Source organism: Anomaloglossus baeobatrachus, assembly GCF_048569485.1.
Source record: "Anomaloglossus baeobatrachus isolate aAnoBae1 chromosome 1 unlocalized genomic scaffold, aAnoBae1.hap1 SUPER_1_unloc_4, whole genome shotgun sequence".
NCBI lineage: Eukaryota > Metazoa > Chordata > Amphibia > Anura > Aromobatidae > Anomaloglossus > Anomaloglossus baeobatrachus.
This window is the reverse complement of record NW_027441777.1, coordinates 674271-696743: the sequence shown is the minus strand read 5'-3', so window position 1 is coordinate 696743 and position 22473 is coordinate 674271. Positions and strand designations below refer to the sequence as shown.

Sequence of the window (22473 nt, the reverse complement as noted above, 5' to 3'; positions counted from 1 at the left end):
ATATTAGACATGGCCAGCATAAATTTCTAGTAAAGATAAAAAAAAAAAAAAAAAAACACAGAAAAATATTTTTATTATAAATAAAACACAATTAGTGACTCCATCTTTATTGAAATAAAGAACCCCCTCCGCAGTAATCCTGGGTCAAGGGTCCCGCGCCGTCCAATCCGGATCCAATATCATCTGATCAGTTTGCTGGAAGGCAAAGCGATCAGATGATGTGTCAGGTTAAAGGACGTGAATCACATCACACAGCAGCTGATTGTATAAAAGCCGATTATACAATCAGCTGATGCATCAGTGGGGGGGAAAAAAAAAATTACTGATTTACGTCTGTGCTGATTACCGGCAGCTCCTGGAGCGATCGGATGAGAGTCTGATCCTGTCCCATCGCTGCAGGAGCTGCCGGTAATCAGCTGATGAAGTCTCCTGACGGCATCCGCTGATAAGTTAAGCCGGCCGGGAGCTACGAAGCAGGCGACACCGCGAGAATTACGGTCAGCTGATGCGTCAGGTGACCACGTCGTGATCAGCGCCAGGTCCTGCAGGCATCATACGTTCCCGGGGAGACTGCACACAGCCGGAGCGGGAGAGGAGCTGGGAGCGGACATGGCATCGGGACCCTGCAGACAGGTGAGTATGATATTTGTTTTTCGCCGCTGCCTCCACCTCCCGCCCAGACATGACGTCGCACGGGAGCGGATATGGCACCGGGCGGGTTGTGGAAGCGGCGGTGACGGTACCGGGAGAATTCACACTTCTGTGTTTACTGACAGAAGGAAACCTCTTCCTGTACATGTCACTGTACTGCCCACCCCTTGTGTTTATAGCTGCGTTTTTAGTCATAGAAACGCACTAAAAGGCAGCTATATGCGTTTTCCATTGCATTTTTGAACATCTCATTGAACTCAATGGGTGAAAAACGCAGTGAAAAACACAGAAATAATTGACACGCTGCGTTCTTGTCGTCACCACAAAAAAACAAAAAAACGCTGTGTGCAGACAGCAAAAATGAAAACTCATAGACTTTGCTGGGGAAGCAATGTCACAGCGTTTTCAGCGCAAAAACACGGTAAAAAACGCAGCAAAAACACCTAGTGCGCACAAGGCCTTAATGGTCCTAAAATTGTATGGCTTTAAAGGAATTAATCATAAATCGTGATTCCCTCCCTCCCATGTGTGCTGCCGGGTCTGTCGCTCTCTCTCCCCCTCCCCCCCATGTGCGCTGCCGGGTCTGTCGCTCTCTCTCCCCCTCCCCCCCATGTGCGCTGCCGGGTCTGTCGCTCTCTCTCCCCCTCCCCCCCATGTGCGCTGCCGGGTCTGTCGCTCTCTCTCCCCCATGTGTAGTGCGGGGTCTGTCGCTCTCTCCCCCCCATGTGTAGTGCGGGGTCTGTCGCTCTCTCCCCCCCATGTGTAGTGCGGGGTCTGTCGCTCTCTCCCCCCCATGTGTAGTGCGGGGTCTGTCGCTCTCTCCCCCCCATGTGTAGTGCGGGGTCTGTCGCTCTCTCTCCCTCATGTGTAGTGCGGGGTCTGTCGCTCTCTCTCCCTCATGTGTAGTGCGGGGTCTGTCGCTCTCTCTCCCTCATGTGTAGTGCGGGGTCTGTCGCTCTCTCTCCCCCATGTGTAGTGCGGGGTCTGTCGTTGCACCCTCCATAGTGGGTCTTTATAGTGGAAAGTATCGTAGTGAGGAGAAGATGCTGAATACCATGAAACTGGTGACAATGAGGAAATAAGGTTTTGCTATGAAATCCCCGGGGTCTGATTCCTGCACAAAAGCTTCCGAATACGAGGAAAACAGACGCAGACTCAGAGAAGGTCACACACACTCCGGGACCCCTCAGTGATGACCCCCCACAGGTCACACACACTCCGGGACCCCTCAGTGATGACCCCCCACAGGTCACACACACTCCGGGACCCCTCAGTGATGGCCCCCCACAGGTCACACACACTCCGGGACCCCTCAGTGATGACCCCCCACAGGTCACACACACTCCGGGACCCCTCAGTGATGGCCCCCCACAGGTCACACACACTCTGGGACCCCTCAGTGATGGCCCCCACAGGTCACACACACTCCGGGACCCCTCAGTGATGACCCCCCACAGGTCACGCACACTCCGGGACCCCTCAGTGATGGCCCCTGTGAGGTAAATCCGGAGATATGACGATAAATCATGACATTCAAGTCATGTCAGGAAGCCCTCTCCTGGTGTCACTACCCCCTTCCCTTCACACAACTGGTTTAGCAACAAATCCATGGCCATGTCCTGTGATATGGAAATTAGGTGGCTTTAGGACAATGGACACAGGATGACTCCCTGCCGTCACCCTGTAGTAGGAGCTGCTAGCTAGTTAGCAAGGCTATGGAAATAGCCAGACAGAACGACTCCAGTAAAAAATGGTTCATATCTCGCAAGCCATATTTCCGATAAATATGGCAACCATAAAAATGGTGTCTCCGCATGTGGACGATGCCGGCACCCCCTTTTTAGGGGAACAGGACATTGGGAAATGCCCCAGGCGTGATATCAGCCAATGGGGAACTGGCAGACAGGTCATGAGTCCCCTCGTTCTGTAGCTAAATTCATAACTGTCACAATGAGAGCATTGGCGTCTGCCTACGACGCTCCCAGGCAAAGTTATAGCCAAAATCCCCTTTGCTGGATAATTCTGATCCATGCAGGGGGAGTGGCAGTGCTTCCCTGTGAGGTCACTAAGGTAGGAGGGGACCTGGATCTGCCCAGGTTGATAACCCTACTTCGGCCATTTTCCAGCGTTCTTCTGCTCGGGGGCCTGGTTGGGACAGACCTGTGAGAGAGTTCCTGGAAACCTGGTCTACAGCGCCCCCCTGTGGCCAGACACACAAGGTAACTGATGTAATTGTATACCTGTTTGTAACCCATGCTTTATATGTAACTGTACTCTGACATAACTGTATATTCTGTAGATTCCCTATTGTATATATTGTAGTTTCTAGTGTGCTTTAGGCGATTAAATTATATAATTAATCTTGGGCTGTTCTGTTATCTCGATCTTGAATCCCACGTCTGTGTGTTCGGCTAATAGTTACCGTGAAGCGGTTGGTGGCAGCGAGTTTGTGCCAAGGATTATTGTGGGGAGGCCAGTGAGATTCGGGAAGATATTATATATTCCGCCCGCGGAGGTCGGGGGAATATATACCTTACTCTCACCGGGGACCCTTCAATAATCGGCATAAGTAGTATAGCGGCCTCCTTGCTTATGGTCGGGCAATTCCATAATTGGCCTGACTATAAGAGGGGCGCTAGAGAGCGCGTCACGTGCTCTGTCTGTCGGTCGGGAGGTATAAAGGAGGGGTGACCCCCCACTTGTTACCCCCCGATTGTGACGTACTGGTAGCCAGCGCGGGGGATTTCTGAGTGACCCCCCCGGTGGTTTGTGACATATTGGTGGCATAGCGGTGGGATCGAGATAATAGTGTGTGTGAGTGTGAGACCCATACTCCCAGACACTAAAGACTGCCTGCAGCAGCTGTGGCTGCTGGGGTCTTCAGACCAGCTCAACACTAGAGTGTCAGAGTGCAGATACTGTAAGGTGTGTGGAGGCATCAGGTGTCAGTTCTGTGTCAGTGACCAAAAGTCTGCAAGAATGGCTGATGGCACCAGGAGCAGAGCTATGCAACTGGCCAATGCTAAAGCAGGAGCCGAAGAGAGGGAGGACGGTGCTGTGGACAGCAATGAGGAGGTTGCCCACGAGTCCTCCAGGAGCTCGACGCCAGAAAACAGCTCTGCAGAGGACATTGCACAACCGGGCACTGCTGGACAAGATGAGGAGCAGCTCGCCCAAGGGTCCTCAACGAGCCAGATGCCAGCCCTCCGCTCTGCAATGGACAGTGAATCACCAGGCTCCGCAGCGGGCCGCAGATCACCACGTGCCATTCCACCGAGCCTGGGAGGCTCGGATAGCCTTCTTCAAATGGCTATGGCCCTACGCCAGGCTGGAGACCGGGAGGGCTACAAGGAACTCATGGCCGAGCGTGAGCGGCAAGCAGCGCGTGAAGAGCGCCAGGCAGAGCGTAACTACCAGCTGCAGCTAGCTCAGCTCCGGCCCTCATCAGCCACCCGTGACCTTCCAGACACCAAACTTCCAAAGGTCCGTGTTGAGGACTTCCCAGTGCTGGAGAAGGATGGAGACTTGGACTCTTTCTTGACTGCTTTTGAACGGACTTGCTTGCAGCACCATCTGGACAAGGACCAGTGGGCCAAATACCTGACCCCCCGTTTAAGGGGTAAGGCCCTGGATGTCCTTGGGGACTTGCCTGCTGAGGCAGATCAGGGCTACGACACCATCAAGCGGGCCCTGATCCAACAGTACAACCTCACTCCAGAGTCCTACCGCAAGAAGTTCCGGAGCCTACAGAAGGGACCAAAGGACTCCTGGGCTGACCACCGGCGGGCACTTGCCCGAGCTGCCGACCACTGGACCCAAGGCCTGCAGCTTTCCACCGGACCGGAGATCCTGGACTTGTTCATCACGGAGCAACTCTTGTGGAACTGCCCTGAGGATCTCCGCCAGTTCATCCGAGACCAGAAGCCAAAGGGATCCACGGCTACAGCTGCCCTGGCAGATGACTACACCAACAATCGGGCTCCTGAGGCCAGGAGAGCAGCCACCAGCAGTACCTGGAGAGGGGGTAAGATGAACTCTGCGACTGCCCCACCTGCCCCTAGACTGCAGGGGGTGTCCCCCTCAACTCCCCTCTCCAGGCCCGTGGCAGAACCAAGACGGTGCCACCAGTGCAACCTACCTGGACACTTCAAGGCCATGTGCCCTCAGCGTCCCAAGGCCCCGGCTCCGTCCCCGTCCCAAGGGCCGCCCAAGGTGTATTGTGTGGGTGGGGGTGGTGGTAGGTCCCTGGACAGCTTCCAACCTGTCACCGTCGGCCGGTCTGTGACCATAGGACTGCGAGACAGCGCCTCGGAGGTGACTCTGGTGCGGCCTGAGATGGTGTCCCCCCAAGACTTGATCCCTGGAAAAACCCTCGCTGTCTCCGGGATTGGAGGCATTGACCCGGCGCTGCCTGTTGCTGACATTTATGTGGACTGGGGCGCGGGGCGAGGGGTGAGAGAGGTGGGGGTAACTGATCGGATCCCTGCAAACGTGCTACTTGGGACAGATTTGGGGCAAATAACCTCCCAGTTTGGCCCCGCCCCAAAGGCTGAACCTTCAGCCAGTGCTGACGTGCCTCCGGACAATGTTAATGTGTTATCTATGAATGATGTAAGGGAGGAGGGAGTGAACTCTGATATTTCTGCTTGCACAGACACCATAGACACACACGCAGCTGCAGCTGTGACAGGGGAGGGGGTCAGAGAAAGGTGTGACAATGCCTCTACAAGTAACCAGCCTGTGAGCTGGGATCTGCTGCCCTCTGCAGGGATAAGCAGAGAGCAGGGTGCTGCAGGGGGAGGACCAGTGTGTGGGGTGGGGGCTACCACAGCAAATGTGGGGTCCCCAGAGATTTCACAGCGGGGTTCTGTTGCTGCAGGAGGGGAACAGGCAGGTGAGATTGGGGCCGGTCCAGGAGCGGAAGTGCTCCCAGGTAAGATCTCGGTGCATGGTTCCCCCACAACCGGGGTGTCAGGAAGCCAGGTAGGTCTGCCTGAACCGGCGACTTGGTCAGGAACGGAGGAGGAGCAGGCACGACCCACGGTCGCAGCGGCTGTGGCCGCTGTCACCCGCAGTGGGAGTGCTGGAAGCCAAGGGGCCTCCCGGAGGTCCGATAGCTCTTCCCCTTCTGACCAAGTGGCAGCCGAGTCAGGTGGAGGCCAGGACACAGGTCCCGGGGTACTGACCGAAGATGTGACAGTCTCGTCGATTCTGGCCACATCTGGTCAGGGGTTTCAGGCAGCGTTAGAAGCTGACGACAGCCTGAAAGCTCTAAAGGAGCAGGCGGCACAGCCTCCCTCGGACTCGGACCCGGAGCAAGTGGTCTGGGACCAAGGACGGCTGTACCGGGCCACGGTCCAGCAGGGTTCACCGGAGGCGTGGCCCAGGGACCGACAGTTGGTGGTACCCTATCCGTTCCGGACGGAGTTGTTGCGGATCGCACATGAGATTCCGATGGCCGGACACCTAGGGATCGCTAAGACCAAGGCCAGGTTAAACCAGCATTTCTACTGGCCAAAAATGGGGGCCGATGTGGCTGCCTACTGCCGTTCGTGTGAAACCTGTCAGAGAGTGGGGAAGGCGGGGCCACGCCCCAAAGCCCCACTGGTATCTCTGCCCATCATCGATGAGCCTTTCAGGAGGGTGGCTGTGGATCTGGTCGGCCCGCTGGCCATCCCCAGCAGCTCCGGGAAACGCTTCATACTGACGGTAGTGGACTATGCCACCCGGTACCCAGAAGCAGTGGCCTTGTCGTCCATTCGGGCTGACAAGGTGGCCACCGCATTGCTGGAGATTTTCTCCCGAGTGGGTTTTCCCCAGGAAATGCTCACCGACCGGGGGACCCAATTCATGTCCCAGCTGATGGAGACCCTCTGTAAGCAAGTCCAGGTGCGACATCTGGTGGCCAGCCCGTACCATCCACAGACTAATGGCCTGTGCGAGCGGTTCAATGGCACCTTAAAGCAGATGCTTAAGATGTTGGTCGACTCCCATGGGCGTGACTGGGAGCGGTATCTCCCACACCTGTTATTTGCTTACCGGGAGGTTCCACAGGCCTCAACAGGATTCTCACCGTTTGAGCTCCTGTACGGGCGACGTGTGCGGGGCCCCCTGGCTCTGGTGAAAGAGGCTTGGGAAGGGGATTTGGCCACCCCTGGAGTGTCGGTTATCGAGTATGTCATGCGCTTCCGGGACAAAATGCAGGCCTTGACGCAACTGGTACACGACAATATGGCTCAAGCCCAGGCCGATCAGAAGCGTTGGTACGACCAGAACGCTTGTGAGAGGACCTACCAAGTGGGTCAAGAGGTGTGGGTACTGGTCCCCGTACCACAGGACAAGCTTCAGGCAGCCTGGGAAGGCCCATACCTCGTGTACCAGCAGCTCAACCCTGTGACGTACCTGGTCACCCTGGACCCTGCCCGTGGAAGGCGGAAGCCCTTCCATGTGAACATGATGAAGGCACATCATGAGCGGGAGGCATGTGCGCTCCCCGTGTGCAACCTGCCCGAGGAGGGAGAAGCGGAAACCCTCTTGGATATGCTAGCCCAGGTTAGGGCAGGCGGATCCATTGAGGATGTGGAGGTTGGCCACCAGCTCTTGGAGGACCAACGGTCCCAGCTGTGGGCCACCCTACACCCCTTCCGGGGGTTGTTTACCAACCAGCCCGGAAGGACTGACTTGGCTGTCCATCACGTGGACACTGGGGGTCATCCCCCGATCCGGCGTTCAGCATATCGGGTCTCCCTGGAGGTGCAGCAACACATGCGCCAGGAGATTGACGAGATGCTGAACCTGGGGGTGATCCAGGCATCCAACAGCGCTTGGGCCTCGCCTGTAGTCCTCGTCCCTAAGAAGGACCGAACCACTCGGTTCTGCGTGGACTACAGGGGGCTCAATGCGGTCACGGTCGCCGATGCGTACCCAATGCCACGCATCGATGACCTGCTCGATCAGTTGGCCGGGGCTCAGTACCTGACCATCCTGGATCTGAGCCGGGGATATTGGCAGATCCCCCTGACTCGCAAGGCCAGGGAACGCTCTGCCTTTATTACCCCATTTGGACTGTACGAGTCCACGGTGATGCCATTCGGGATGAGGAATGCCCCTGCCACTTTCCAGCGGATGGTCAACACCCTGCTCAAGGGACTTGAAGGGTACGCGGCCGCGTACCTGGATGACATTGCCGTCTTCAGTCCCACCTGGGAGGACCACCTAGAGCATCTAGCACAGGTGCTCAGGCGGATCCACCGGGCAGGTTTGACCATCAAGCCGGGAAAGTGTCAGCTGGCCATGAGCGAGGTCCAGTACCTCGGTCACCGGGTAGGTGGGAGAACCCTGAAGCCCGAGCCTGAGAAGGTGGAAGCCATCGCATCCTGGCCCACCCCCAGGACCAAGAAGCAGGTGATGTCCTTCTTGGGGACCGCTGGGTACTATAGGAGGTTTGTTCCATGCTATAGTAGCCTGGCAAAGCCCTTGACGGACCTCACCAAGAAGAAGCTGCCCTCTGCAGTCGATTGGACAATGGACTGCGAGACAGCCTTCCGGGCCCTAAAGGACGCCCTGTCCAGCCCGCCCGTGCTACAGGCAGCCGACTTCACGCGGCCGTTTGTAGTACAGACCGACGCCAGTGACTTCGGCCTCGGTGCGGTGCTCAGCCAGGTGGACTCTGCGAGCCAAGAGCACCCAGTCTTGTACCTGAGCAGGAAGCTGTTACCAAGGGAAGTTGCCTATTCCACGATGGAGAAGGAGTGCCTGGCCATAGTGTGGGCCCTGCAGCGTCTGCAACCCTATCTATACGGGCGCCACTTCATCGTGGAGACGGACCACAATCCCCTCAGCTGGTTGCACACCGTCTCTGGGACGAATGGGCGATTGTTGCGATGGAGCCTTGCGCTCCAGCAATACAACTTCACCATTCGCCACAAAAGGGGCCGTGACCACGGTAACGCAGACGGGCTGTCCCGACAAGGAGAGGTCGCGGACGGGCGCACGGGGGAACACCGGAGTGTGCTGCCCCCTAGCGCCCTCAAAAGGGGGGAGGTGTGAGGTAAATCCGGAGATATGACGATAAATCATGACATTCAAGTCATGTCAGGAAGCCCTCTCCTGGTGTCACTACCCCCTTCCCTTCACACAACTGGTTTAGCAACAAATCCATGGCCATGTCCTGTGATATGGAAATTAGGTGGCTTTAGGACAATGGACACAGGATGACTCCCTGCCGTCACCCTGTAGTAGGAGCTGCTAGCTAGTTAGCAAGGCTATGGAAATAGCCAGACAGAACGACTCCAGTAAAAAATGGTTCATATCTCGCAAGCCATATTTCCGATAAATATGGCAACCATAAAAATGGTGTCTCCGCATGTGGACGATGCCGGCACCCCCTTTTTATGGGAACAGGACATTGGGAAATGCCCCAGGCGTGATATCAGCCAATGGGGAACTGGCAGACAGGTCATGAGTCCCCTCGTTCTGTAGCTAAATTCATAACTGTCACAATGAGAGCATTGGCGTCTGCCTACGACGCTCCCAGGCAAAGTTATAGCCAAAATCCCCTTTGCTGGATAATTCTGATCCATGCAGGGGGAGTGGCAGTGCTTCCCTGTGAGGTCACTAAGGTAGGAGGGGACCTGGATCTGCCCAGGTTGATAACCCTACTTCGGCCATTTTCCAGCGTTCTTCTGCTCGGGGGCCTGGTTGGGACAGACCTGTGAGAGAGTTCCTGGAAACCTGGTCTACAGCGCCCCCCTGTGGCCAGACACACAAGGTAACTGATGTAATTGTATACCTGTTTGTAACCCATGCTTTATATGTAACTGTACTCTGACATAACTGTATATTCTGTAGATTCCCTATTGTATATATTGTAGTTTCTAGTGTGCTTTAGGCGATTAAATTATATAATTAATCTTGGGCTGTTCTGTTATCTCGATCTTGAATCCCACGTCTGTGTGTTCGGCTAATAGTTACCGTGAAGCGGTTGGTGGCAGCGAGTTTGTGCCAAGGATTATTGTGGGGAGGCCAGTGAGATTCGGGAAGATATTATATATTCCGCCCGCGGAGGTCGGGGGAATATATACCTTACTCTCACCGGGGACCCTTCAATAATCGGCATAAGTAGTATAGCGGCCTCCTTGCTTATGGTCGGGCAATTCCATAATTGGCCTGACTATAAGAGGGGCGCTAGAGAGCGCGTCACGTGCTCTGTCTGTCGGTCGGGAGGTATAAAGGAGGGGTGACCCCCCACTTGTTACCCCCCGATTGTGACGTACTGGTAGCCAGCGCGGGGGATTTCTGAGTGACCCCCCCGGTGGTTTGTGACAGCCCCCCACAGGTCACACACACTCTGGGACCCCTCAGTGATGGCCCCCACAGGTCACACACACTCCGGGACCCCTCAGTGATGGCCCCCCACAGGTCACGCACACTCTGGGACCCCTCAGTGATGGCCGCGCTCCCCCCACAGGTCACACACACTCCGGGACCCCTCAGTGATGACCCCCCACAGGTCACACACACTCCGGGACCCCTCAGTGATGGCCGCACTCCCCCCACAGGTCACACACACTCCGGGACCCCTCAGTGATGACCCCCCACAGGTCACACACACTCCGGGACCCCTCAGTGATGACCCCCCACAGGTCACACACACTCCGGGACCCCTCAGTGATGACCCCCCACAGGTCACACACACCCCGGGACCCCTCAGTGATGGCCGCGCTCCCCCCACAGGTCACACACACTCCGGGACCCCTCAGTGATGGCCGCACTCCCCCCACAGGTCACACACACTCCGGGACCCCTCAGTGATGACCCCCCACAGGTCACACACACACTCCGGGACCCCTCAGTGATGACCCCCCACAGGTCACACACACTCCGGGACCCCTCAGTGATGGCCCCCACAGGTCACACACCCTCCGGGACCCCTCAGTGATGACCCCCCACAGGTCACACACACTCCGGGACCCCTCAGTGATGGCCGCGCTCCCCCCACAGGTCACACACACTCCGGGACCCCTCAGTGATGGCCGCGCTCCCCCCACAGGTCACACACACTCCGGGACCCCTCAGTGATGGCCGCGCTCCCCCCAGAGGTCACACACACTCCGGGACCCCTCAGTGATGGCCGCGCTCCCCCCACAGGTCACACACACTCCGGGACCCCTCAGTGATGACCCCCCCACAGGTCACACACACTCCGGGACCCCTCAGTGATGACCCCCCACAGGTCACACACACTCCGGGACCCCTCAGTGATGGCCCCCCACAGGTCACACACACTCCGGGACCCCTCAGTGATGGCCGCGCTCCCCCCAGAGGTCACACACACTCCGGGACCCCTCAGTGATGGCCGCGCTCCCCCCACAGGTCACACACACTCCGGGACCCCTCAGTGATGACCCCCCACAGGTCACACACACTCCGGGACCCCTCAGTGATGACCCCCCACAGGTTACACACACTCCGGGACCCCTCAGTGATGGCCCCCCACAGGTCACACACACTCCGGGACCCCTCAGTGATGGCCGCGCTCCCCCCAGAGGTCACACATACTCCGGGACCCCTCAGTGATGGCCGCGCTCTCCCCACAGGTCACACACACTCCGGGACCCCTCAGTGATGGCCCCCCACAGGTCACACACACTCCGGGACCCCTCAGTGATGACCCCCCACAGGTCACACACACTCCGGGACCCCTCAGTGATGACCCCCCACAGGTCACACACACTCCGGGACCCCTCAGTGATGGCCGCGCTCCCCCCACAGGTCACACACACTCCGGGACCCCTCAGTGATGACCCCCCACAGGTCACACACACTCCGGGACCCCTCAGTGATGGCCGCGCTCCCCCCACAGGTCACACACACTCCGGGACCCCTCAGTGATGGCCCCCCACAGGTCACACACACTCCGGGACCCCTCAGTGATGACCCCCCCACAGGTCACACACACTCCGGGACCCCTCAGTGATGGCCGCGCTCCCCCCACAGGTCACACACACTCCGGGACCCCTCAGTGATGGCCGCGCTCCCCCCACAGGTCACAGAGGAGTCCCCGTCTGTACAGCCCGCGCTGCCCCTGCACAGAGGAGCCGGGGACACTCACAGCTGCAGCAATGAGGCCGCTTCTTCTGCGGGGATGTAACGGAGGGGATGTGCGGGGTTTCCCGGGGCAGGCAGCGGGGGCCGCGTCCTGTGCTGAGGGCTCTCTGGCTCCGGAGTAGTGATGTGTCGTTCGCGAACGAGCCGATTCTTTGAGCCGGCTCTTTGAAGTGAACGATATGAGCCGAATCATCAAAGTGAACGAGCCATAAAGAGCCGCTTTTTTTTTTCTCTGCTTCAGGGGGAAGCAGGAGATAAGGAGAAGAGTAAAGTAAACACAAGCTCTGGGCAGGAGCTGACACTTAAAGCTATACACACATAGTGGTTCTTCCTTAGTTCAGTGGGCACAATTGAGTACCAGGGAATGATGTGCTAGGGTTAAGTTTTCTGACCTCGACTGGCACATATGGTAATGTGTAGGAGGAGAGGGGCTCAGCTTGTTTGCTGATAACAATGATCATCTTCTCTAGGTATTAGGATTCAGGACCACTACAGTAAACACCTGACCAGTTGCTGGGTAATAGCATTTTAGACCAAACATATGTAAAGAAGTGTATACAGCTTCAATCATTGTATACAGTTAGTAATAGAAGTCAGCACTTAGTGTCCAGTGTGTGCACAGAACAGACGACCCCTGACATGTTCATTTAACCCTGTAAGGTTTTCTTTCTGGCATAAAAAAGAGAAAATCATTGATCATAAGCCATGTCTCCATTCCTTCAATGTTTAGTGGAAGCTGCTGTGTGTGTGTGTGTGTGTGTGTGTGTGTGTGTGTGTGAGTGTCTGTGTGTGTGTGTGTTTGTGTGTGTGTGTCTGTGCGCGTGTGTGTGTGTGTGTGTGTGTGTGTGTGTGTGTCTGTGTGTGTGTGTGTGTGTGTGTGTGTGTCTGTGCATGTGTGTGTGTGTGTGTGTGTGTGTCTGTGTGTGTCTGTGTGTGTGTGTGTGTGTGTGTGTGTGTCTGTGCGCGTGTGTGTGTGTGTGTGTGTGTGTCTGTGTGTGTCTGTGTGTGTGTGTGTGTGTGTGTGTGTGTGTGTGTGTGAGTGTCTGTGTGTGTGAGTGTCTGTGTGTGTGTGTCTGTGCATGTGTCTGTGTGTGTGTGTATTTTTTTTGTGACCACAATTGATATTTTTTTACTAGTTTGGTGACTACATACAACATATTCATTAGCCTCTATATGCATGTGTCTGTGGCGTTGCGGTGTCACAATTCTCGCAGTTGAGACTTTTTTTCTATTTCTGTTAACAAATCCTGGTATTTTTAGATGTAAATAGATCTGACATCTGCACACATCTATAAAACACTTTTTTTTGTATGGCTTCCTAATTATCAGTGGCGTAACTAGAGTCTGGTGAGCCACAGTGTGAAATGTAGACCTGGGCACTCCCCCACCTGTCACACTCCGTGCGCACACATGTTGGTCAGATCATATGTATGGGCCCCGTGTATATATGTCCCTTATCCTGGTATATATGGTCTTCCCCTCCCACCACCATAGTCATCCAATTATTATAACGCATCCCCATATTCCTCCATATATCACAATGTACCCTCATAGTCATTTATATATTATAATGCATCCCATAGTCCCCATAGTCATCCAATTATAATAATGCACCCCCATTATCCTCCATATAGTATAATACTGCCTCACAGCCCTCCATATAGTATAATGCAGCCTCACAGCCTTCCACATAGCATAATGCAGCCTCACAACTCGCCATAGACTATAATGCACCCCCCTCCTCCCCCATAATCCTCTGGCGAGCGTGTACTCATTAAAAAATAAATCTGTACTTACCTCTCCTGGTTTCCCCGCAGCCTAATGTGACTCACGATATCGCCACAGCGATGTCACTGTGGCGATATCGTGAGTGCATCGCCACGTGTGACCCGGCAAAATCGCCCCACAATTTATCGCTGGTCGCAGTCGCGAAGTTTTCGGTCCGGACCGAAAACCACGCAACTGCAATCTAGCGACATGGCTGCATGTGACACCTTCACACCAGCGACTTCAGGAGCTGCACTATAGCTCCTGGAGACACTGGTGTGATGCTATGGCATCACACAGCGACATTGCAGGAGAAGTCGCAGGTGAGATCGTCACATATGACATCTCACCCGTGACGTTGATGCGGTGGGCGGGGTCACACGGTCATCAGCGACGTTGCCCACCACATTGACATGTGTGACAGGGCCCTTACTTTAATTCAGAGATGGGAAACTTCAGGTCTTGAGTGCCACACACAGTGTAGATGATTCAATTATCAATACTAAAGACCCCGTCAGACAGGGAGGTATCACTGGCGATGTTGCTGCAACTTAGTAGGCATGGTCAAGTTACAATGACATCGCCAGTGTGTCGCCTCGTGTGACAGGGCAATTTCCCGCTGCCATCGCTCATCTCCTGAATTCGGAGGTTGCTTAGCACTGCTGGGAAACCTGGCGATGAGGAGCAGGCGATCTGAACACATTGCCGCGTGTGACGCAGCAATAGTGCTCTGACACATGCCGGGAGCCATACAAAGTATAGCTCCCTGCCTCGCCTGGACTACAGGCATGTTCAGAGGCGATCCTCCACCAGTGTGACAGTACCATAAGGAAATCCTGAACACATGACCTGCACCCTCCAGACCTGGAGGTCCTCACCTCTGCTTTAGTTGATCAATGTGTGATTGCTGTAGGGCAGCACCCGACACCTCGGATGATCAGCTCTTCTTAATGTTGGCCAGATTTGCTGTTATGAAGGTGCTCCATCTTGTATGTAGTGACAGCGGCTAGATACCGCACATCCGCCCTCCAGCCATCACACATTGATTACCTATAGTAAGGCCAGGCCATCAATGTTAGTCAGGACAACCTCTATACATTTGTTTTATGTGCAATACTACCTCAATGACATTTATTGTCACTTAACTGTTAAAAAAGTTGGTATGTAACTAGTGTTGCATTGCCATATTGTGTTCCACTTGCTGGGATTTGTAGTGCTGTGCACCTCCAGCAGAAGGTGGACCCATGCTATGTTAGCATTTAAACATTTCTGTTCCAGGTTGTGTTGAAAAGAACTGATTTTGCTATTCAGTATCCTATGCTTCCATATGTTGGTGTGCGTACAGTATGTGTGTATGTATGTGTGTCCTTTGTGTTCAGTATGTACAGTGTGTGTGTACAATGTGTGTATGTATGTGTGTCCTTTGTGTTCAGTATGTACAGTATGTGTGTACAATGTGTGTATGTATGTGTGTCCTTTGTGTTCAGTATGTACAGTGTGTGTGTACAATGTGTGTATGTATGTGTGTCCTTTGTGTTCAGTATGTACAGTATGTGTGTACAATGTGTGTATGTATGTGTGTCCTTTGTGTTCAGTATGTACAGTGTGTGTGTACAATGTGTGTATGTGTGTCCTTTGTGTTCAGTATGTACAGTGTGTGTGTACAATGTGTGTATGTATGTGTGTCCTTTGTGTTCAGTATGTACAGTATGTGTGTACAATGTGTGTGTGTGTCCTTTGTGTTCAGTATGTACAGTATGTGTACAATGTGTGTGTGTATGTGTGTCCTTTGTGTTCAGTATGTACAGTATGTGTGTGTACAATGTGTGTATGTATGTGTGTCCTTTGTGTTCAGTATGTACAGTGTGTGTGTGTTGCACATATAGTGACAGGCAGCACAGTAATTGCAACTCGCCTTTATTTTCAGGAATTATAATCTTTTGTAGGAGCGACACATATCAGAGCACTGACTAATGTAGAAAGGACATGTACAAAAAACACCACATAAAAGAGGAGCGAGGGCTCTGTCCAGAAGAGCTGACAATCTGAGGAAACGGAAACAATAATGCTAAAAACTGTTTTTACTGCTTCACTAGATACATACAAGGGTGTAGAATGAGGTTCCCAATGTACAGGGGAGGTTCTGCATCACCACAAGGTGTAGCAGAGGGTTTTTTTTTAAAAAAAGAGCCGTTTTTTGAGCCGAAAGAGCCGATTCTTTTTGGTGAGCCGAGCCAAATGAGCCGGCTCATCAAAAAGAGCCGGACTGCCCATCACTACTCCGGAGAAATCCCAGTGGTGGGAGGAGCTCGGGCTGTTTCCTCCGCCCACTATAATCCTGCAGCCCCGCCCACTATAATCCTGCGGCCCCGCCCACTATAACCCTGCGGCCCCGCCCACTATAATCCTGCGGCCCCGCCCACTATCATTCTAAAGCCACGCCCACTATCATCCTGATGCCCCGCCCACTATCATCCTGCGGCCCCGCCCCCGCTTCTATTATACACAACTCCAGGCCCCGGAGACTGAGGAGAGAATGTTACTTCCTGGTATCAGCAATGGAGGCCCCGCCCTTTCTAGTCACATGGGCGTGACGTCTCAGAGGTCCCTCGAGCCACTGGGATTGAGCCGTTACAGTTCATAGACGGTAATAGTAATAGATAGTGCGGCAAGCCCGGGGGACACTCACAGTTCCTTGAAGCGGAGGTTTCCCGGGGCAGGCAGCGGGGGCCGCGTCCTGTGCTGAGGGCTCCGGCTCCTCCGATCTCTGATTTCCTGAAGGGATGACGTCACCGGAAAAGGCGTGGCAGAGCTGTGGGCGGGGCAGTGTTGTGGGCGGGGCGGTGCTGTGAGCGGGGCATTGTTGTGGGCGGGGCGGTGCTGTGGGCGGAGCAGGGCTGTGGGCTGTGCAGAGCTGTGGGCGGGGCAGAGCTGTGGGCGGGGCAGAGCTGTGGGCGGGGCAGAGCGGACGGATCCTGACCCTGAGGTGGAGAGGATTCAGCGGCTCCTCATTAGTTCTAGAACTTTCCTCTCAGACTGGATTTTGCCTCCGGTCATTTCTTGGGGCTGCAGCTCGTGTATATCTCACAGGGAATGGCCTGAAGCTGCAGCACGGGGCTGTGGGGGCTTCTATAAGGAGGCGGATATGGGGGGCTACACAGGGGAGGGGCTGTGGAGGCTTCTATAAGGAGGCGGATATGGGGGCTACACAGGGGAGGGGCTGTGGAGGCTTCTATAAGGAGGCGGATATGGGGGCTACACAGGGCGGGGGGAGGGGCTGTGGGAGCTTCTATAAGGAGGGGATATGGGGGTTACACAGGGCAGGGGGAGGGGCTGTGGAGGCTTCTATAAGGAGGGGGATATGGGGGGCTACACAGGGCAGGGGAGAGGCTGTGGAGGCTTCTATAAGGAGGGGGTATGGGGGCTACACAGGGCAGGGGGAGGGGCTGTGGAGGCTTCTATAAGGAGGGGATATGGGGGGCTACACAGGGCAGGGGGAGGGGCTGTGGAGGCTTCTATAAGGAGGGGGATATGGGGGGCTACACAGGGCAGGGGAGAGGCTGTGGAGGCTTCTATAAGGAGGGGATATGGGGGCTACACAGGGCAGGGGGAGGGGCTGTGGAGGCTTCTATAAGGAGGGGATATGGGGGGCTATACAGGGCAGGGGGAGGGGCTGTGGAGGCTTCTATAAGGAGGGGGATACGGGGGCTACACAGGGCAGGGGGGAGGCTGTGGGAGCTTCTATAAGGAGGGGATATGGGGGGCTACACAGGGCAGGGGGAGGGGCTGTGGAGGCTTCTATAAGGAGCGGGATATGGTGGGCTACACAGGGCAGGGGGAGAGGCTGTGGAGGCTTCTATAAGGAGAGGGATATGGGGGGCTACACAGGGCAGGGGGGAGGCTGTGGAGGCTTCTATAAGGAGGTGGATATGGGGGGCTACACAGGGCAGGGGGAGGGGCTGTGGAGGCTTCTATAAGGAGGGGGATATGGGGGGCTACACAGGGCAGGGGGAGGGGCTGTGGAGGCTTCTATAAGGAGGGGGATATGGGGGGCTACACAGGGCAGGGGAGAGGCTGTGGGGGCGTCTATAAGGAGGGGGATATGGGGGGCTACACAGGGCAGGGGAGAGGCTGTGGAGGCTTCTATAAGGAGGGGATATGGGGGGCTACACAGGGCAGGGGAGAGGCTGTGGAGGCTTCTATAAGGAGGGGATATGGGGGGCTACACAGGGCAGGGGGAGGGGCTGTGGAGGCTTCTATAAGGAGGGGGATATGGGGGGGTGTTAAAAAATATACTCTTAAATATATTTTTCTTCAAATACGTAAAGGCGCATGAATGAAAAGACCTCAAAAATGTAAAAAATAAATGTATTTTATCTATTTAAAAATGGTTGCCAAGGTTCAGTTACAGAAAGGAAAAAAATAATATACTTTGATAGCTTATGTAAAAAGAGTTCATTTAGTCCATATTGAACAATGGGAAGTCTTTACCCATCTCTCTTTGGCTCCTGAACGGCAATGCTGGGGATGTCATCTCTTAGCCTGGACAACGTGTCATATCTTGCAGCACTGGAGTCTTCTCACCGCAGGCAGTGTGGAGAGCGCCCAGTAGCCCCCTCCATCGTGTATTATATACCAGCTGTTCAAACCATATAGGGCATTCTAGTGTAACACAGTTGAATATAGTTCCATATTACGTAAGCTTCTAGAAGCTTCGAGAAGCTTCGGGAAGGATTTAAATATATCCCTCCATGCTCAGCACTCAAGTATATTCAATATGGGCATATTTACCCTTATAAACTTTATTAATAACCTATGCCCTCCAACATAAACAGAACTATGAACGTATATGTCTTACTATGAAATATTTGATAACTAGATGTATTAATTTTAATCATTTTACAATTCCCCCTTGAAGTGGGTGGAGCAACCCCGAAAATTAATTAATACATCATTAAAACAACAAATCTTCTTTCCTTATTTGGCGATAATGGATTAATATCAATAATAATGATGAAGAATAATTAATTTGTAAATTCAATAATATAATAATGTGGATTTATGTTATGACAGGCTGTGACTGATCAATCATATAAAAATGTATATAACTATACTTCGCTAGACCTAAAAAGAAATGCAAAAACCAAATCCGGTCACCATATGATGTCCTCTGAGTTGATGTCTTCTTATCTCCAATGTAATCCGGCATAAACACAGTCTCTTAGAAATAAATCCTTTGATAAAAATGAATGGTTACCGATTTAGTACAGTCCCGTATTGCGTTTATCATTGTTAGATCAAAGTCCATAAACTTTATTCTTTATTACAAAGTCCATAGCCAATGTTGATAAACCACAGTTCATGAGTGTAGAAGAAGAATAGCAAAAGTCTTTGATGTCTGTGCAGTGCAATTTACATTAGTCACCTTTTATCCTCCATGCTGCCTGTTGTCGAATAACAGATGTTAAGACGTTCTTGGTCAGCACGACAGGGGTTAACTTTAACACGTCATTGCTCTTCTTAGTAACTTTAGGGAGGTCTTAATGCACAGACCATGTGTCATTGTCCATCCTGAAATCATAGGACTATTGTGTTTCTGAGATGCAAGCACAGTAAGTGTATTTTGTATGTTACACAGTCTTATTTGAGACGTTACCTTTTGGACCTTTTTGCAAAATCCCTTTTAACTTTAGGAAAAATATAAAGTCTTTTTATCTTCTCTAATCTTGATTGAAGACTGATTCATTCCCTAATCTAGATACCAAATATGGCAATAACTATCACTAATAAATGTCACAGCGTACCATTATTATTATTATTATTATTATTTATTATTATAGCGCCATTTATTCCATGGCGCTTTACAAGTGAAAGAGGGTATACGTACAACAATCATTAACAGTACAAGACAGACTGGTATAGGAGGAGAGAGGACCCTGCCCGCGAGGGCTCACAGTCTACAGGGAATGGGTGATGGTACAATAGGTGAGGACAGAGCTGGTTGCGCAGTGGTCTACTGGGCTGAGGGCTATTGTAGGTTGTAGGCTTGTTGGAAGAGGTGGGTCTTGAGGTTCCTCTTGAAGCTTTCCACGGTAGTGGAGAGTCTGATGTGCTGAGGTAGAGCGTTCCAGAGTATGGGGGATGCACGGGAGAAATCTTGTACACGATTGTGGGAAGAGGAAATAAGAGAGGAGCAGAGAAGGAGATCTTGTGAGGATCTAAGGTTGCGTGCAGGTAGGTACTGGGAGACTAGGTCACAGATGTAGGGAGGAGACAGGTTGTGCATGGCTTTGTATGTCATGGTTAATGTTTTGAACTGGAGTCGTTGGGCGATGGGAAGCCAGTGAAGGGATTGGCAGAGTGGCGAGGCTGGGGAGTAGCGAGGGGAGAGGTGGATTAAGCGGGCTGCAGAGTTTAGGATAGATTGGAGGGGTGCAAGAGTGTTGGAAGGGAGGCCAGAGAGCAGGAGGTTGCAGTAGTCGAGGCGGGAGATGATGAGGGCATGCACTAATGTTTTTGAAGATTCTTGGTTAAGGAAAGCACGGATCCGGGAGATATTTTTGAGTTGTAATCGGCATGAGTTGAAGAGGGCTTGGATGTGTGGCTTGAAGGATAGAGCAGAGTCGAGGGTTACTCCAAGGCAACCCTCTAACTCTAACTCTAACCCTCTAACTCTAACTCTAATACTATAATACCATGTCATTATTATTATTATCGTAAAAGTATTAATATAATTGATACTCAGAATGATAAAATATTGCATAATGGTATAGACAATAGTATTTTCTTGTAATGACCTTTTTTGTCATTGGTGCATTACCCTTCCAAACCCATAGGTGGCAATGTGTTGAATGTAACCAAAATAGAATATAAAGTATGAAACAATATAATGTGTACCTATAACATGTATCATATTATAAATATGAAAGCAACAATGTGGCTTTTAGTTAGATCATTTGTAAATTATAAATCAAAACAAATAACCTTTTAGAAAAGACTGGATGATACCATCAAAACACAATAATACCTATTATAAATTATTATTGATTAAAAATATAATATATATTATTTGTAAATATAGGAAGGTAAACCTAGATGTACCTTAATCTTCCATCTTTATTACTCTAATTTAATTTATTTGATTTGTCTATTATTTATTAAATAACCTACTATAAGAAAATGTGTAACTATAAGTAATATTTCACCCTTAATGTGTTAACATACTAATATAAAAATAATGTATTACCAGAAAGTAAACAATTGTATGTATTGATGAAGGAAGTATCTTTTCTTCCAAAAAAAAAATGGAACTTTTCCCCTTTTCATATGATTCATATTTAATAAAGTAATATTCTTATATTAGATATTACTGAACTAAATATTGAAGTGTTTTCTCAATTGAGATATTTAAAATCTGAAGAAAAAAATAAAATTGTAGAATTAAGATTTTAATTTAAAAATGTGAATATTAAAATAATTAATATAAAAAATAGGAATAAAAAGAAAAATGAAAATCGGAATAAAAATAAAACTTGAAATAAAAATAAGGCCTTCTATGTATATAACACCTATGTCTTTAATAATACATAACCTTAATGTTACCAGTATCTTATAAAATTACCAAGCCTATCAATAACCAATAAAAATAATTAAGTCATGTAACCTTGCAAATAATACACTTCTCTTAGTATATAAATGCATTATGATATACTTCAAATATATATATTTTTTTCCCAATTCTTCCTTTGTACTTGAAATATTAATTATTAAAGTATCCTGTAAACACATATATTTATCAAATATAAATGTGTGTGATTGAGACCAAACCTCCCCCTTTCAATATCATGAAATATGATATTATAAAAATTAATATGTTTAGATTAAATTAAATTAAAATTTGTGTGGTATATCTTCAAGACCATATTATCAATATCACTTCCATATTTGAAAAGAAAAAATGATTACCAATCTGTGTATCAGTAAAAGAAGTGACTAACACAAAAAGATATAAGAAAATCAAAACGTTATAACCTTATTCTAGAATGTAACTATTCAGAATAAACCCTTAATAAAAAATCCTAATATCTCTATACTAAAGAAATATGTCTAAGAATTAAAATATATATCTTGTATAAATTCCTTATGTACTATAACTTATTTATTCTATATAGTATACATACATATCTTATAACTTCTAAGTTAAAACAAAAATTCTCTTTTTTTTTTTTTTTCTCTCTGGATCCAAATATTTTGACTTTAGCAGCTGCTCAAACAATCAATCATTCATTGACACATCTATGCACACAAGACTGTAACATACTTTCACATAAAAACATTGACGGACTCAAATCCCTGTATTCCCAATTATTCTATGCGCATTTCAAAGATTATGTTACTAATTTGAAGTACTTCTCGAAAAAAACAAATTCCAATGTATTACACACTGTACATATGACCATGGAACAAACATTTATTTTTAGCTTTTAGTATCAAGTCATGCTCTGGTCACGTGCAAGGAACACCATTCCAAGACAGCAAGCAGTTTTACTACATTCCAAAGCTCAGATTACATTTCTAATAACTCTAAAGGAGATATATATATTCATAAAAAAAAAACGTTCAAGTATACTTCTCTGACCATTGGTACCTGAGAAAATAATAATTATTATTTAATCATGCTTTCGCGAATTAACCTTACACAAGAAAATATATGTTACCTGATTGAAGACAAGAACATATGTAAAAATAAAAAGTTAATACTTCATCAATCTGTTTTACTGATAAATTCTGAGGGAAATAAAAGAATAAAATTATTATCATATTTATGATAAAAATGAAACACTTAAAATCCGTTACTTTCTCTTATTATTTTATTTTAAATATTATTATTCATATACAGAGATCAAATTATTAAATTTATAACATTAAACTATCATTTGACTAAAT

General features: G+C 50.5%; 1 protein-coding gene across 3 annotated transcripts in view; it reads right to left on the bottom strand.

Moving 5' to 3' along the window:
• The window catches only part of LOC142258673 (uncharacterized), a 333416-nt gene that overhangs the window by 66615 nt on the left and 244328 nt on the right, over positions 1-22473 (bottom strand). For 2 of the 3 annotated variants that reach the window (XM_075331294.1, XM_075331297.1), the window contains exon 1: positions 16217-16307. The exons of the other annotated variant lie outside the window; for it this stretch is intronic. The gene's annotated coding sequence lies outside the window, so the exon portion shown is untranslated. Of the gene's footprint in view, positions 1-16216; positions 16308-22473 lie in introns of those variants that run through there. 3 annotated transcript variants of the gene reach the window in all.